General features: G+C 49.3%; 1 protein-coding gene across 2 annotated transcripts in view; it reads right to left on the bottom strand.

Annotated features, from left to right (window-relative positions):
• XXYLT1 (xyloside xylosyltransferase 1) overlaps positions 1 to 17,961 on the bottom strand; it is a 170,308-nt gene that overhangs the window by 74,583 nt on the left and 77,764 nt on the right. The window lies entirely within an intron of this gene.

Below are 17,961 nucleotides of genomic sequence, written 5' to 3'. Positions count from 1 at the left end.
GAAAAAGAAAACAATAAGACACAGACACACATCCTGGGAGGCTCAGCCACTGACAGAAAATGAGTGGAAATTGCAGAAACAGGTAGTGGATCATTCTTACAGTCACTGAATGATGCAAAGTTATGGCTGGAAACAGAGGCGCTTCATCCACCAGCAACCCACTCCGCATGAGAAGCCTTCGTAAACAACCACTCCACCTTTCCTTCCAATCGCAGGCAGGCATCTTGTCTATAACTCGGTGACCATGTGCCCTACTTCAGGCCCACTGTCCTGGTGTCATTGGCAACAGCACACCACTTCATTCTCAAAAGGATCTAGCGCGGAGCATACAGGTGTTTCTCTTTGGGGCACAGCTGGTAAACGACCCACAGGAGAGAGAGCTGAAAACCCGCCCTTATTAGCACGTTCTGCAAACGTAGTGTGTCAGGCTGGGATGCTCACCCAAAGGGGAACAGCTGAAAGGCTTCAGATACTGTTTTTATTCCACTGGCTGAAAGACAAAGTGAACTATAATTAGACAAACTGAGTCTCACAATTACCTGGCACATAAGCTCTGTTTGTTTCTGTTGCCTCCAGATGATTCAGGGCGAGAGGGGAGGAGGGAGGCACGGGCTAAGTTCTCTCCTCCTTCCCCTACCAAGCCTGACTCAGCGCCTGTGCCAGCAGGGGACCGGACCCAGCTGATGGGCCTCTGCCCCCCACCCCAGGAGTGATAGCAGGTGACTGAAACCAAGAGGGGAGGAACCAGCGCGGACATGAAATGGGAGGGGCTGCAGGGGCTCCAGAGAGGGGGCGCTCAGGGTCAGATGATGGAGGAGAGAAAGTGCTCTGCACTGAGGAGGAGGCCTGAGGTGGGAATCGGACTCGAAGTGCAAGTTCCAGCTTTGCTGCTGATTAACTCTGTGACCCTGGGAAAGTGACTTGTTTAAATCCTAGCTGTCTCATTTGTTAATGTGGGGGTGATACAACGGGCCTCGGGAGGCTGTGGTGCCGGGAAGAGGAGAGGACAGACGGGAAACATCTTGTATTCAGGCTGCAGAGGACTGCAGGAATCCAGGGTCTGGAGAGTAGGGAGCTCACTGATGCCTGACGCAGTCAAGGGAGACTTCATGGAGGAGGGAGACTTGGGCTGGGCTGTGAACTATGGGCATGCCTGGGCAGCCGAGGCACACTAACACCCATCCGGAACATGAGGCTCCCCCCAGGACATGACGGCTGTCTGAGCACAGGCTTCCCGAGGAAGCCCTCTGAAGACAGGGACCCTATCTTTGGCATCTCGGCCTCCACCCCTTCATAGGGCAGGCCTTGGTGGTCAGTAAACACTCAGGAATGTTTGTGGAATTCAATAGCCATTCTCGAAATTAGTTTATGAAGAAATCACAGCTTATGATTCCAGAAAAACTGATTCATTTGTTCTTGTTCTCTTTTCCTTTGTGGCACAGGAAAAAAAAAAAAAAAAGACAAAACAAAACAAACAACACATCAGTTGACGTTTGACGTGAGCGTTCTGAAAAAAATAAGTTACACTAGGTGAGACCCCAGCTGCCCAGGCCGGAGGAAAGTAAGGGGGCACCAAAGCCACGCCTCTCTGGCCCTGTGGGAAGGGGATGCAGGAAAATGAGCTCGCCCAGCCATGGAACACCGCTGCCTGCCTGGCTTCACACTGCCCATCCCCACACGCCAATGAGTAAAACTGCTGCTCTCCCTCCTGCACTAAAAACAGCAATAACAACAACAACAACAGAGAAACCAGGAAAGGTGACGACTCGGGGCCTGCGGTCGGGAGGCCCTTGTGTTGACGTCGCTGTCTCCCAGAAAGCTGCCTTAAACTAGGAGTGGAGAAGAGAGACAGACCACGGGGCAGAGCCTCAGGGCACCCGTTGCTTTCAGAGGTGGCCCTGGGGAACAAAGACACAGTACCTGATGGGGACCTTAGGGAAGGACACTGTGTCCCAGGAGAGAACATCTAGGAATGAGAATCGTAGCCATCAAGAAGTCACGGTGAGGGGGTGCACACACCCCCCGTCCAGCCACTTTTCTTCCTCACTCCCTCCCCCCCTTCCTTTCCACTTCCTGTGCCCCCAAGCTCCTACATCCAGGGTCTCAGGTGGTTCTTACACACAGTAGAGCAGAGCACTTAATGAGACAGGGACAGGAGGGCACCATCATTCTGAGGAGAGAAACCACATCACGACAGGTTCTGCCGAGGAAGGTGGTGGAAGGGAACAAGGGCGTTTGGCCGAAAGATGGGGAAGCCTCAAGGATGTATGGTGGAACTTCTGTGTGGTATTGACAGGGCTATGCAAGAAGGGGAAACGTCATCCTCATGGCTCCAGGGTGTACCTCCAATGACACCAGTGACAGTCACATGGAAGCACCCACCCTTTCTGTGAGTGGTTTTTAAGTACCCAATATTGCACAGGCACTTAGCTTACTTCTCATAACCACCCAACGTGTTGAGTTATTCCTATGTTCAGATGAAGAAACAGCCTTAGGAAAGTTAAAAACAACAGCCCAAGGTCCCACAGTAAACAAGTGCTGGAGCTGGGGTCTGACCTTTGGTCAGCTTCACATGAAAGCCCAGCACGCTCTTTCCAGTTGAGCCTGATTCCCCTCTGATCAGAGAGAAGCTCCAGGGAGGCAGATCTGGCACCCCCTGCCACCATAGAGGGGCACAGCGAAGTGCCAAGGACCTTGACAGACCAAAAGCGGAGCAACAAGCTGGCCAAATGTAGAACGTAAGGGAAGTCCTCTACATGCACATAGTTCCGCTATAATTAAAGAAACTCCCAGTGGTGGAGAGGCCATTCAGTCAGCTGGTCTTCCTTGAGAGTCTACCCCGTGCTATGTGTACCCCTTGCTCTTTCAAGGCCATCTAAATCCAACCTCTTCTGCGAAGTGCAGCCCGAATGCCTCCTTCCCTCCCCTGCCTGGACAGGCCCCGGTCAAAGTCATGGGCATTGCCACCTGGGTACCTGCCTCCCCATCTTTGCCAGAGTGAGTGTTCCTTGAAGGTGGGAATGTGCTGGGAGAGCGGAGTTCAGGGGCATCAGATGTCTCCTGAAGAGACCCAGCTCCTTCATTTTGGCAGAGCCCTGGCCTTGTCTTAAGAAGCCCAGCAAAAAATCTAAGCACTTTCCCTGCCCTTTAGGGACTGGCTGGGAGTAAAGCTGGAAAAGGCCATGTGCGGCCCTGAGACACAGGAATTTGAGCTGTTTTTATGGTTTTATAACTCCTCACTTGTAAGGTACCTTATTTTACTATAAGTTGCTAATACTTCTTCCAAGAGGGACTTCACCAAATAAGTTAACTGGTTAGGAAGGGAAGAGGCAGCACGAACGGACTTCTTCACACTGATGTGAAAGGACTGACCCAGTTACTACTCTTTGGGCTGAGGCAGGAGGACACTCCCTTCTGTTCTGAGAGCCGACAGCCCTCAGAGCAACCTGCAATGTCATGCGGGCGTCTATCCAGACGGTTATTCTTTTATGTGATTTTGAAATAAGATGCCAAGTTGCAAATGTCACTGCTGGAAAGAGGAAGATGCTTACTAGGAAGGCTGGAATGGACTGGGGTGAGATTCTCTTAAAGGGCCCTGCTCCTCTGGCCTCTAGTCCTTGGTGTCGTCCTCTCTCTGTGGGAACTGCATGGCTGGGGCAGGGGAGGTGGTATCTATAATGTTGAAAGGCTCTTCTAAGGATGAAATAAGATGGATACATGGCAGTGGCAGCAATGGTGACAGCCCAGAGGGGATGCTGGCTGGAGGACGGCTGTCATGACAGCAGTTATGACCACTGAGATTTAAGTAATAAATGGGTGAGATAACTGACTCCAAAACAAAAAGGAGATGAAATCTATAAAGCATGGGAAAAAGCGTCTCAGAAAAGGGACTAGACATCTACAAAACTCAAAACAATGGCCAGCGTCCAGGCTGGGTGAATGTCTGCCATGTCAGAATCCCGTGAGAAAATGGTTTAAAAAAAAAAAAAAAAAAGGCAGAATAATCTAGGATAACAGATCTGAAAGAAGAGCAAATCTACCCATTATACAGATGGAGAAACTGAGGACCAAGGATGACACGGGACTTGTCAGGGGTCACACAGTTGAGCTAAGTGGCAAAGCTGGTCCCAGAACTCAGGTCTTCTGATTGCCTAGCCGATGCTCTCATGTCAATTAGTGCCCCCCACCCTCTACCCACTCCCAATTTGGGCCATAAACTCAAGAGCAGAAAACACTGTGGCCAAAATAATATGGCCCAAAGGGCTGTGCGCAAGACTTGCCAGGCACCCAATACAAGCAGCTCATGGAGGATGTGCATATCATACCATGAAAACGCAAACCTGAAGATAAACAGTCGCAGCTAAAGAAAGAAGAGACCTCCACGATCCACATACTTTATAGCCAGCTTTTGGAAAACTGCTCTCCATATTCTCACATTAACATCAGGCAGGGACGTCAGAAAACAACCAAAGCCAACAAATCTTTAAGTTTCTCTAAGAACACACCTTGAGTCGCACATTCAAAGGGAGGCAGAAGCCTGACTTAACAACCAGGAGTCACCCATGGAGACACAAGCTCAGTGCCTGGTGTGAGAACTACAACAGCCAGTAGTAAAACACTGTCCCCCCACCTCCGCTGGTCCACCACCCAGTCATCTTCTGTTCTAGCTGGACCTGTTCACTCCTGGAAACATGTCTGCTGCGACATCCAGTTAGTTGGAAGATGGGCCATCCAACCAGCCCCTCAAACTTACCAATCTTGTCATGTATGCGTTTAATCACAAAACCGAGAACTGAAGTGCATCATTTTCTCAGATAGAAGGAAGCTTGCCCATGTGTTAGGAAAAGTCCTGTGTGGCATGAGGGATTTGAGGAACATGATCCTCAGATGAGCACCAGGGCTGAGGCAGGCTGGCCAGACCCCTCAGTAGATGACAGAATGCAGAGGAACTCCCAGCAGTGTCCCTTCATGGATCAGCATTCAGGACTTTGAACACTGGTTTCCATGGGGGACGGTTGTTGGCAAGAGATCAGACAGGCTGACCCGGGCCATTTCAGGAAATGGAAGAATTGCTGTATCCCGGGTATAGAAGGCGGTTCAGGGGTTCTGGCTGAAACCCCCAACCACAGGACTGATAAACATCTGACAATAAGACAGGAGCCACTAGTATATGTCAACTCAAAGTGGGAAAGGATGCCAAGGATCTAGGTGGGATTTTTGGTCTGAGACCTTTTTCCACTTGAACTTCAAGGGGGTAAAGTAGTGGTATCATCTTCACAAGGGGCCACATCCACTCACCTCACTCTCTCATGCTCCCATTGCAGGCTAACAAAATGGTGCCACTCGTTTCTAACAGGTTAGAAAAGGAAAGACGGGACTAGAAGTGCTGGCTACAAATGCAGCTTTCAAGACCTAGACCATTACCATCATGACCACCCTGGCCCTGGAGAGCACGGAGGAAGAAATTGACTGCCCAGGTGACTGTACTCAGGGCTCAGGAGGCCCAACCCGGCTGCTGGCGCCTGAGGCCCCGAGCACAGCCTGGCTGAGCCAGAGGGTCCATTCCTCTGCTCCAGTGCACGGCAGAAGACAACATGCGCGGCCTTAGAACCAGCTGGGCGCTTCCCAAGTCAACATTCCCCCGTGGAAAGCCTTGAGACAGCTCATCATCAGCCTTCAATTAAACCAGTCACAAGGCATGTCATCTGACCATGGATGGAATTACAACCCAGAGTGAGTAATTAATGATACCCAAAAACAAACAAAAGGGGAAAAGAAGCCTCTTTTCCACTCCCCTCCCTTCTCCTAGCCCCAGAAGTAATTCCTGGTAGATGCATCCTAACACACACAGAACAACACATGACAAAATAGATCAGGGAATTATGAAAAGACAGACATGCTTGGGTAAGCACTGGGCCTACCATCCTGCACAACGAATGGGCCTTCTCCGAGGGGGCAGGTTGACTGTGCAAGTGCCTCCTTTCTCCTTCTGTCTTGAAAAAGCTTCAGAGCTTTCCAGAGATAAATATTTATAACACATCAGAGGGCTTTCACCTCAGAACACTACCCCTAGCTTTCCATTAGCCAGGAGAGGGCTCAGGGAGAAGGGGACACTGTGGCAACCCGAGTCTGTGAGGTGTCACGAGGTGGAGAATCTGGAAGCAGCTGCTTGGAAAGGAAGCTTGATTTCTCACTGTCTGCTTGGAAACACTGCAACAATTTGCCACCTGTTTTATCCTCCTCTGGTGCTTCGTAATGGCTCCTCGGAGGCACATCTGGCCTGCAGGAGCCAAAGGCCACTGAGAGGGGTAGGTAAGAGGCCCACGGCCCAGGCCCGATCCTGATGTGCCGCACCAGCCACGCCAGACTGGCTGCTCCTGCTGCACAGGGTCTCGGGCTGTGATGGGAGACTGGCCACCACAATGCACAGACCCCAGCGGTGCCCCTGAGGGCGTCTGTAGTTGACAGTGGCTGTGGTGATTCTCAGACCCAACAGAGAACTTGGGTCTCTTCCCAGCTGGGCCTTTCCCTGTCCCTCAAAGCCCCCCTCTCCACTCCTTTCGCGGCATAAGGCCCAGCTGCAGGACAGCAGTCTAACTATGGGGAGAGCTGTCACCAACGAAGGTGGGACACGCCAAGCGTCCAAGGCCTTGGGTACAGACTCCTGGGGCTCCTCCAGCCTGGTCACACGGTCCCTCCTGAGGAGCAGAGAGATGGTATCCGTGTGCCAGGCCATGACGAGGGCTTTACGCTTCCTGAGCCAGCTCATGAACCTCTGCTTCACTTCTGCAGCCGGCCATTAGGACCTCCTGTGTTCAAATGAGAAACCAGAGGCAGAGAGAGTATGGGCGACTTGTCTAAGGCAACCTAGTGAGGAAGCGTCAGAGTTGAGATCACAGACTTCCTCACCCAGCAGTGCGTTTGATCCATCACACACGGGTTTCCGTGTGTGCCTTCACACACAGATGTCTGAAAAGCCTTCAGACGTCCCTGAGGCCCTTTTAAAATCCCCCTATCTTTAAACATATGAAATGCTGCCACATCAAGGATGAAAACATCAGACAGCTCCAGAGCACCCCGGTACAGTGGCTGGGGCTTCTGTGGACAGAGAAGGGGTTCCCACCTCCCACAACCACCTCCCTCAAGACCCTTACCCTCAGTGAGCTGAAAAACTATTGGAGTTCCCTTCCATTGAGCAGAGGCCAACGGAGAAACTTCGGGGGGGGGGGGGGGGGGGGAGAGTTTCACGCCACAAAAGTTGAAAGGAAGTTTTCAATGACAATAGCCAACAGGCAGAAAATGTATTATAATCATTTAATCATCCAAATGCTCTGAGATTGGTATTATGATTTCTGCTTGACAAATGAGGAAATGAAGAAGTATGGTAATCAAGATCACACAGCTTGAAAGTGTCAGGGCTGAGACTCACCAGGGAATGCTGGGCTCTAAAGCCCATCTTGCTGTTCACCACCCCCCCCACCCCTCCCCCCCCTCCCCCGCCCCCCTCCCCAGGGTGGCCAGGACACAACAGGCTGGACCCTGCAGACGCAGCTCAGCCAGGAAGTCCCTGACTCTCCCCAGGCTGATCTCTGTTTTTCACATCAGCAGCCTGCACCTACCTCTGGGGGAGGAGCGAAGGGAGGAAATGGAGTTCCTGCGAGTGATTTATACAACCTGTTAGCAGCTCTGGTAAAAGGTTTGGGGGCCAAGAGGTTGAAATTAATGGCCACAGTCAGTTTTATGCATTAGCTATACAACAAATTCTTTCTTCCAGCCCTACTCACCCCCTCTCAAAATTAAGCATGGAAAAGTGAGTGTGAGCTATGGCTCCGTGCTCACATTTTTTATAACTATCAGCCCCTGTTTTGTGGACAAAACAAAACAAATTATTATGAAAAGGCACAGTTTTTGCTTTAGCAACAGTGTAACATGAGCCTCCTCCCTCACCCCTAGTGCCTTCAGTGACTAGGTATATAAATCATATCCTTTAGGATAGGACAGAATTTATTTCCAACTTGGCTGAAAAACTTTAGGGACGTATATAATATACGACAACACATATAACACCTGGTCTCAATTTTCCTCTCACTTCTATTGCCAATATGAAATTATAGCTCATGTATCTTTACGAATTTTAATCTACAGAGGAAACTGAATTTTGGATTTGGAAAGCAGAACATCCGCCTTTCTTTCCTTTCTATGGCATGGATGTCCGTGGCCCCCGCTGGCCTCTCCACAGCTTCTAGCTCTCTGGGGTCTGCTAGAAACTTGATTTTTTATCTGCAAAAGCTTAAGCCCTGCTTCCTATTTGGGGCATGACCACATTCTGGCTTTGTTCACCAACACGGAGACTGACACCAGGTCTCTGCTCTTCACCAGGAGGCTTTTTTCAGAGAGCCCTGGGGATGGCAGCTGGAGAAAACAGTCCTCTTTGGGCAGAAGTCACAGGTGTTTTCTGAAAATAGTGATACACTGACCACTGGTCTACCCGAACGCTCTCACGGCTCAACTTTCCAAACTGCTCACTCTGAGGTTCTTCACCGGAATTGTGGGGGCCCCTGTTTCTAATCTCATCTGCCCTCACTCTTCACCTCCCCCAACCCCTCTCCCTCTTTCTTGCATTTGAGCCCAGGCCACACCTATGGATTCAGTGTAAAATTAGGAAAACTAGGGGCATCTGGGTGGCTCGGTCAACTGAGCGTCTGACTTTTGCTCAGGTCACAATCTCACGGTTCATGAGTTTGAGTCGCGCATCAGACTCACTGCTGTCAGCCTGTCAGCACAGAGCCCACTTTGGATCCTCTGTCCCCCTCTCTGCCCCTCCCCCGCTTGCACTCCCCCAAAGGAAAAGTAACAAAGGTTTTATTCCACTGCCTGCAGCCCCCATCCCCATGCCAAGCTCTGACACATACTGGTGCCCCTGGCCCAGCCAGCTTGTCTGGGCCTGGTCACCGCAGCCTGCCCCTTAGGTTTATGCAAATGACAATGGCAATAACAGGACTGATTCCTTGTATTTTTATGGCACATAGCAACGTGCAAAGTGCTTTCCCAACTCACAAAACGCTTTGCTATGCTTTAGCTCATTTAAACCTTACAACAGCCCTAGGGGGCAGGGGCATCCATGTGGGTTGGGTCCAGCTGCATAGAACAGAAGATGTAAAGTAACAATGGTTTGAACACACAGAAGACTAAAGCTAAGTCATCCAGGTGTGGTAGGGCCACTTCATGAAGCTGTCAAAGGTCCTGGCTCCTTCTACCTTTCCGTTCTATTATCCTAGACCTGGTTTCCATTCTCACGGTCACTGCATGGTGCCAGAGAGCTACTGGGGCTCCAGGCAACAAGGGGGAAGAAAGGGAAAGGTTCCCTCCCCTTACCCCCTGCAATGAGGCAGACCCTTTGAACAACTTTCCTGGAAGTCCCTAATTTAGTCACATGGCCACACCTAGCTGCAAGGGAAGCTATGAAATTATTTTACGGGGCATAATGCTGCACCCAAATAAATGGGATTCGCTTATAAATGAAAAAGAAGGGGCACCTCAGTGGCTCAGTCAGTTGAGCGCCTGACTTTGGCTCAGGTCATGATCTCGTGGTTCGTGGGTTCGAGCCCCGCGTCGGGCTCTGTGCTGACAGCTCGGAGCCTGGAGCCTGCTTCGGATTCTCTGTCTCCCTCTCTCTCTCTCTGCCCCTCCCCCACTTTTGCTCTGTCTCTCTCAAAAATAAACATTAAAAAATAATAAACAAACAAACAAACAACTGAAAAGGAAGAGAATGGACACAGAGCAGCAACTAGCAGTACTTCCACAGCTGGCACACAGTAATTCCACTCACTTGACAGGTGAAGAAATACAGGCCCAAAGGATTAGGCTTTGCTAAGCTCACATCATCAATAACGGCAAAACAGGAACCAAGCCCGCGTCCTCTGACCCATGTGCACACACCTCTTCCCTGTTCAGGAAGCCCTCTCGCCGCTGGTGAGCTCCTGCTGCGCTCCTGTCCACCCACCTTCCAGACCTCCGATTGGCCCTCACCGGCTCCTTGCTGGCCACCCCTGAGAATGTGCCCCCCAGGGCAGGGCTCCTCCATCACTGGCTTCACTCGTCACATCCAGGCCGGCTCTCCACCCTGTGTCCCAATGTGTCTCTCGGAATCCAGACACAGTCACGAGGAAAGTGAACCACGCCAGAGACAGTCAGACCCCAGACAGCAGGGCAGGCCCTTCAAACGGTCTCCAGGATGCCACGGGAGTTCTGTGAGCACGACACCTCACTTGGGGGGCACCACATGGGGGTGGCTGCCACCTCCTCACCCTGTTTCTGGCGGCAGGCCTCTCAGGCACCCATTCTGGCACTGAGAGCACACTTGACACGCACTGCCTGGTTGTGTGCTGGGCCAGAAGGCTGACCAAGGGTCCCTGGTGACGACACCCACGCGAGCACAGACCATCCTGCTGTCAGCGTCCTAGCACTGCGGCCATCTCTTCCACGTCACTAATGAAATGGTTTCTGTATTTTGGCAGTTCCTCCCAGGATGGATGATGAACCCATTACTCCTTCCTGGGCCTGAACGTCCTGAGGCCTTTTCACCCAGTGGACTCGCCCTCCTCTCTGTGGGGTCCTGCAGCCTACCGCTACCCAGGTCTCCCCCACCCCCTCTGCAGCGAACGCAGCAGAAGGACCTGCAACCACGGCTGAGACGCCGCAAGAGGAGGGTAAGTGCGATCAGGGGAAGAGCCAGCTGCCCCTCTCGGAGAAGCAGCAGCCCGGCCGCGGGCACACGAGCAAGTTCTCCCAGGACCGCAGGGCAGCCGAGGAGAGAGTGGCCCCACGTCATTCCTTGTGCCCAGAAACCCACATCGCGGCAACTGTCGAAGGGAAAAACCAGTTTCTCCGTGTTAGGAGCCCAGAAATACCTTTCTGAGGCTTATATGCAAAGAACTACCCATTCCCTTACTTTTTGCAGCAGGAGAAAAAAAATATGGTTTTAATTTTTGGGGGAGCAACATCTGTGGGCCCGTGACAGTTTGCAAACTGACTTGGCCAGTGGTCAGATAGCTTTTCAGGTTTCTTGTCTCCTGAGCCAGGCCTCTTGCCAAAATGTCATGTTATTTTATTGATTCTTATGCTACGTTAAAAAAAACGATCTATCATCACCTATAAAATGAGGTTCCAAATGCCACATACTGTGCTAAGCATTTTTATGTATTTTACCTCATTTAATCTTTACATGTAGGGATTACTGTCCCTATTTTATAGACTCTCCCACCAACACAGTGGTGTTTCAATGCTTTCACCCCTGTTTACCAAGGTTAAGGGGAGCCTCGCAGGAGCCTAAGTCTGCTAAGAATTACCCGAGAACCTGAGGAAGCCACAAGACTCCATTCTAACTTCCATTTAAAACACAAATCTGGGGGCGCCTGGATGGCTCAGTTGGTTGAGCGGCCGACTTCGGCTCAGGTCATGATCTCACAGTCCGTGAGTTCGAGCCCCACATCGGGCTCTGTGCTGACAGCTTGGAGCCTGGAGCCTGTTTCGGATTCTGTCTCCCTCTCTCTGACCCTCCCCCGTTCATGCTCTGTCTCTCTCTGTCTCAAAAATAAATAAGCGTTAAAAAAAATAAAATAAAATAAAATACAAATCTGGGGCCGCCTGGGTGGGTCAGGCAGTTAAACATCCGACTCTGAGTTCGAGCCCCGCATCAGGCTGTAAGCTGACAAGTGGAGCTTCTTTGGGATTCTCTTTCTCCCTCTCTCTGCCCCTCCCCCGCTGCACTGTCTCACTCTCTCAAAATAAATAAATAAGCTTTTAAAAAATTTTAAAAAAAATAAAACACAAATCTGCCTTCCTATGGAGCAAGGGTGCCTGAGAAAACCCCCTTCCTAACCTGTTCCCATCCCAGACTCTATAACCAAAAAGATTCTGTCTTCCAAACTGTACCTAAGCACTAATTAATTCATTTCTGTTTTAATTAAATCTTAATTTCATTTAATTACCTAGTTTCTATTTTATAATTAAAATTTAAGTCATTTGTTTTAATTTTTAATTAAAGACATAAAATATAATGCCGAACTGACATAATTGCAGATGAAATTAAAAAAAAAAAAAATTAGGCCTAAATATTTCAGTGTGTATTTCCTAAGAAACTTCATGACAGCACAACTATCAGGACCGGGAAATTAACATTAATGCATCACTACCATTTAATCTATAGTCCCATTCAAAATCTGTCAATTGTCCAAAAACAAAAACAAAACTTCTGGTCTAGGATGGAATATAGTTGTCACATCTCTTCCGCCTGAAGTAGTCCCTCGGTCTTTCCTCATCTTGTGTGACCAGGGACAATTTGAGGAGTACAGGCCAATTATTTAGTAAAATCTCCCTCAACGTGCATTTGTCTAATGTTTCCTCGTGATTAGATTCAGGTTATGCATCTCTGTCAAGAACACCATAGACGCAGTGCGGTGTTCTTCTTGCTGTCACATCAGGAGGCACAGCATGTCAATTTGTCCCATTACTGATGATGTTAATTTCAATCGTAAAGTTACCGTTTGTTCTTTGTAACAACAGCATTATGTGGGGAAACGTTTTGAGACGGTGAAAATATCCTATTCCCGAACAAATTTTTGCCTGCTCTGGTTCAGTATCCATTGACTCGCCTCACCTGAATAAATTATTACTATAATGGTTATCACCAAATGGTGACTTTCCAACGCCTTCATTCCCTCTACGTTTATTAGCTGACGTTCTACTGTAAAGAAGAACTTTCTGGCATCCCTGCTTACAACAGGTCGTGCCGGGCAAATTCTTCCCTGACTGGAAGGCTTCGGGGTCGCCTGCCACAGGGGCACTGGACAAGGGAGCATCAGGGTTGCTGGCGGTGTGACTTCAGATTCATCCTCCAAGAACCCAGTGGGAGGTGGGAGGGGCGGGAGGGATGGAAAATGACCCTCTTGGAAAACCTCCAGCGGTACCACGCTAGAGGGCCCTTGTGCATTCTTACAAAAATAAGTAAGTGAATAGAGAGACTAGTCGGACATGACTGCATATTGCAGATAGTTTCAGAAGGCGACACCACTCCACCCTGGCTTTCCTCTATTTCGTAAAACAAGCAATGCATGGGCTCTACCTTATTTAACGAAATGTGAATTTAAGGACTTAAGGCAAGTGTGAGTAGACAGGGCACTGGGGTAGAGGCCTGGCTCACAGGTCTGACTCTGCCGCTACGTCCAGCCTTGGGCAAGCCACCTCCCATGTGGGCATCAGTTCTCCCAGACTGTAAAGACGAGCGGGTTAGGACACACGTCCTCCAAGACCCCCACCCCGGCCCTGCCACCCATGATTCTGAACAGAGGTGGCCCTTTTCCCTCACTCATAACCCAGCGGCTGTTCTCAGAATAGCACATTTACCAGGCACAGGAGATAGGCCTCTCTGTGTTGACCCCAGCCATGTCAAGCCAAACAAGCCATAAAGTCCCTACTGCGTGCCGATGTACTATGACAGTGTGGAGGAGGTTCAGAAATGAATGACATTGTTACTAGCCTCAAAAACTGCAAATCTAGTAGCATTTTCATTAGATATTCTCTGCTGCCGCCACTACTGCTTCCAATCCTCCTTACGAGCATTCTTCATGGTGATAAGTATTACCATATGAAACTAACATTTATGTAGTACCTACTGTGTGCCACACACTAGATTACTCAAATTTCTTTTTGAGAGAGACAGGGACAGAATGTGAGTGGGTTAGGGGCACAGAGAGGGAGACACAGTATCCGAAGCAGGCTCCAGGCTCCGAGCTGTCAGCACAGAGCCCGATGCAGGGCTTAAACTCATGAGCTGTGAGATCATGACCTGAGCTGAAGTCGGACGCTCAACCGACTGAGCCACCCGGGCGCCCCACACTGGATAACTTTTAAATCTCCCAGTTCCCATTTAACAAAGGTGGAAAACTCAGGTTTATAGTAGCCACAGAACTTGCCCAAGGTCACTCAGCTGGTGAGTGACAAAGCAGGAATGCACATCAGGCCTAAGTGGTTCCAGAGTCTGAGTTCTTTCGCCTCCACAGGTTCCCTTTAAACACGTTCGCTTCGAAATCCACCCATACCCCATGCCAGTTTATCTGTTGCTGATGACAAACCACCCCAAGAGTTAGCATCTTCAAATAGTGTATGCTTATCCCTCATGGATCTGCGGGTCAACTATGCTTGGCTGGGTGGTCCTCACGTGGGGTCTCCCTTGTGGAGACAGTAAAATAGCAGCTGAGGCTGCGGCGTCAGCCAAAAGGCTGGATGACCACATGACTCACACTGCTTATCGGCAAAGAGCTCAGCCGGGGCTGTCAACCAAAGCGCTTTCCTGTGGGCTCTCCCTAGGGTATTGGCTTTGCCCGGCGTGGCAGCTGGATTCCCAAAGGGGAGCCTGCCAAGAACAAGTGTTCCGAGAGACCCAGGCTGACAGTGCACGGCTCCTAGGGACCGAGCCTCAGAAGTCATGCTACGTCACTTCCACAATATCCTATTTGTCAAAAACAGGTCACCGAGCCAGCCCAAATTCAAGGGAGGGAACTGCACTAAGCTGTGACTACTGGGAGGCATGGCTGCTTTGCCTCATCCCACTGTGGCATTACAGATTATTTAAATTTCTTTATGGTAGCCTGCATCTCTACAGTACATACGTATTCTTTTGTAATCACTGAAATGAATTAATATTCTAAGACATATAATATTCTAAGACATATAATATTCTAAGACATATAATATAATAATAACATGATTATCAGTATGTCAAATATACACAAAGTATTATTGATGTATTTATATGTGTATTTATATGTGTATACACTGGAAGAACTGGAAGAAAATGTGCATTAAAAAAGTTTTTTTTTTAATGTTTATTTTTGAGAGAGAGAGAGAGAGAGAACGACCAGAGGAGGGGCAGAAAGAGAGGGAGACACAGAATCCAAAGCAGGCTCCAGGCTCTGAGCTGTCAGCACAGAGTCCGATGCAGGGCTTGAACCCATGAACCGCCAGATCGTGACCTGAGCCCAAGTCGGAGGCTTAATGGCCTGAGCCAACCCAGACGCCCCAGAAAATGTGCATTTTTTAAAGTACTTTTCATCTTCTCAAAATGGACATGTATTGCTTTTAAATTAAAAACATTTTTTCAATTAAAAACATTCATTAAGGGATTAATTAACTACCTCATAGAATATACCCATTTTATGGCAACACATATCAGATTTAAGGTGTTTGCCATGACCTTTAGTTTTTTTTAGGATTCCTTCTCAAGGTGGCTAGAGCTACCCATTTTTTATAATCGGTATCCTATAATCTAGTCCATCTAGAGATATCTGCCTCCCTCTTACTTCACCACAAGGTAGCTTTCTGGATTTCCAAATGCATTTTTTTTTTTTTTTTAAGAAAAAGGAAAGAACAAGCTGGGAGTTACTCTCATCTGATGTTTTTTCCTGTCATTTATGTAAGTGTACTTGTGCTACATTTTCCACATCTCCTCTTGCCAAACACCTCTTCGAAGTTCAAGGCAAATGCAGGCACTTTGGAGATCTCAGCAGCTGAGAAAAAACCCTCGAGTCTACTATGAGGAGTCTTTCCCTCAGTCTTTCTCTCAGCTCCAGGCGTGAGGAATCCAAAAACAGACAGACCAGCCTTAGAGATATACAAAGACCCAGGACCACAACCTGGGATGTACAGTCAACCTTCTGCAGCAAAGGGGATAGCCTGAGGGGGGAGGCAGAGCAAGTCCCTCCAGTCAGGTAAGTGACCGGAAGAACCTCCCTGTGGAAAATGGTGGCTGAAGGCAATAAAGCCGCCACTGTCCCAAAACATAGAGGGCATCTGAACCCAACTCCAAAAGCAGGCAAGGGGCTTCCGTCTGAGTCACAGCACCAAAAGACAGTGGTGAGCGTGCACTGAAAACTTCTGGAATTGAGTACAGAGAAAGAAGGAAACACGGGCAAGAGGTGTCAGGAGTGGGACTGAGTTCTGACAGCCCCGCCTTCCCAAAGGAAGGCAAGTTCTGACCAGCCAAGCCCTGGGATCCGCTACCAAGCCCACAAGCATTAGCAGCTCTGGGAGCCTAAGAGGCTGATTTGTTGAGTCACTCAGCACTATTTTTACCCAGCCACTTTCCAACCATAAACCCACATTTCAAATTTCATTGTTTGGGTGGATTAAGACATTTTGACTTGGCCTTTCTTGTGGTTTAATTTCCTGCGTGCCTGTATGAGGGAAAAACTTGAGCATTCCTATGGAAACATGATATTTGGACCTTTTCTTGGCAGGATAGTGTCCACAGTTTTGGTGTCTCGACTGTTCTCCAAACCTACATTGCTCAGCAGAGAGGCCTTGACCTGTCCCGTTCTCCCCTCTATTGAGGCAGATAGTTTCCCACATGGCAGTGTAGGTCATCTGGCTACCGGAATACTAGGTCAGGGCAAATTTGTTTATGAATATTCCACTCCAATATTAAGAGACAAAGCCGTCTCTGTGCAATTCACATAACAGTCAATCGTGACCTTATTAGTCATTAGTGATAAACACCCAGATACTGAGTTCGATAACTGTCAGTGACAGAAGAATTGAACAAGCTTAAAACGATCACCAAATGATTTCAATTATAAAGTGAGGCGTGACTGTGTGGTCATAGGAACAAGAAACACATACCAGAAGAAAAAGGAATGTTCCTTTTCTGTGGAAGCCAGGATGAGCCCTGTTTTCTTTTTAAAACACTTTCACCTCCACTCACATCTGAAGTACAGTTGTGATGCCTGGTAACTTCCATTCCTTTGTTATAAACAGTCTCTAAAACCTCAGGGTCTTCCTGAAGACCAAAACTGCCAAAAACACTTTAGCTCAGGCAGAGCTGTGACTTTCTGTTCAAAGATGGACGCCCCTTTCCAACAGGAAAATCTGGAACTGCACCAAATTTGCCTTCTGCATCTAATGAGAGCCTTGACGTGCTATAGTAAAAGCAAAAAAAAAAAGTCAATGTTGCTGGAAGTAAACCACTCAGGAGTAGACACGTCCCCTGAGGCTGGCAGTGTGAGCAGTCCTAAGTCCAAGGGCAGCACCACGGCAGGCACAGCAACCACACAAGAGCCAGCAACGCACTGCACAGTTCTGAGACACAGGACAACTTTCCTGTTCATGACAGACAGCTGTGCATTCTTTTGATCATCCAACAGATATTTATTAGCCCCCTGCTATGTGGCCGGTGTTCTGACCACTGCAGATAGAGCAGGGAAGACAGCCCAGGGACCTGCTTCCATGTCACTCACAGTCTGGACAAGATGACTTCACACAGCAGGAAATGCCGGGGGGGAGAAGAAGCAAGCTGAGCAAGGGGGTGCAACAGGATATGGTGAGGGGCAAGTGAAGTTGGGAAGACCGAGAACACCTTTTAAACAAGCAGCATTTGAGCTGAGACGTGAACGATGGGGAAAGAGAAATGCCAAGATACAGGGGAACACAGAGCAAAGGGAGCCACTGGTGAAAACCCAGAGCTGGACTTGAGCCGAATGAAAGAGGAGAGGGAGGTGTAAAAGTCATGGCCGGAGCATTCAGTAGGCAGACCCGCCACAGGACTTGATTAGGGCAGGAGGGTGAGCTGATTAGGCAACCTCCCCCCACCGCAGATGGCACCTCTCTCCCCAACCAGGTGTCCTGGTATCTGACGTGATGTGCCCCTCAGGCACTCTGGCTCTCGGGGCTGTGCTCTTAGTGGTGACGATGTTCAACTTGAGAGACATAACAGAGCTCCCATCTAGGGAGCTGCTTCTCTCTGTCACCTAAGTTTTGGGAGGCTGGGGTCCAAAGACAGAGGATGTGGCCGCTGCTCCTCAAGGAAAACCATACCAGGAAGGCATAGGGACATAGGCCTGCTCTCCTTCCCCAACATCTCCCTGTCATTATGGCCCGGTTCTGGTCCCGGCCTCAGCTCTCCTTTGT

The sequence above is a fragment of the Felis catus genome, chromosome C2 (genome assembly GCF_018350175.1).
Source record: "Felis catus isolate Fca126 chromosome C2, F.catus_Fca126_mat1.0, whole genome shotgun sequence".
NCBI lineage: Eukaryota > Metazoa > Chordata > Mammalia > Carnivora > Felidae > Felis > Felis catus.
The sequence above is the reverse complement of the archived record's forward strand: the minus strand, read 5'-3'. Positions and strand labels throughout refer to the sequence as shown.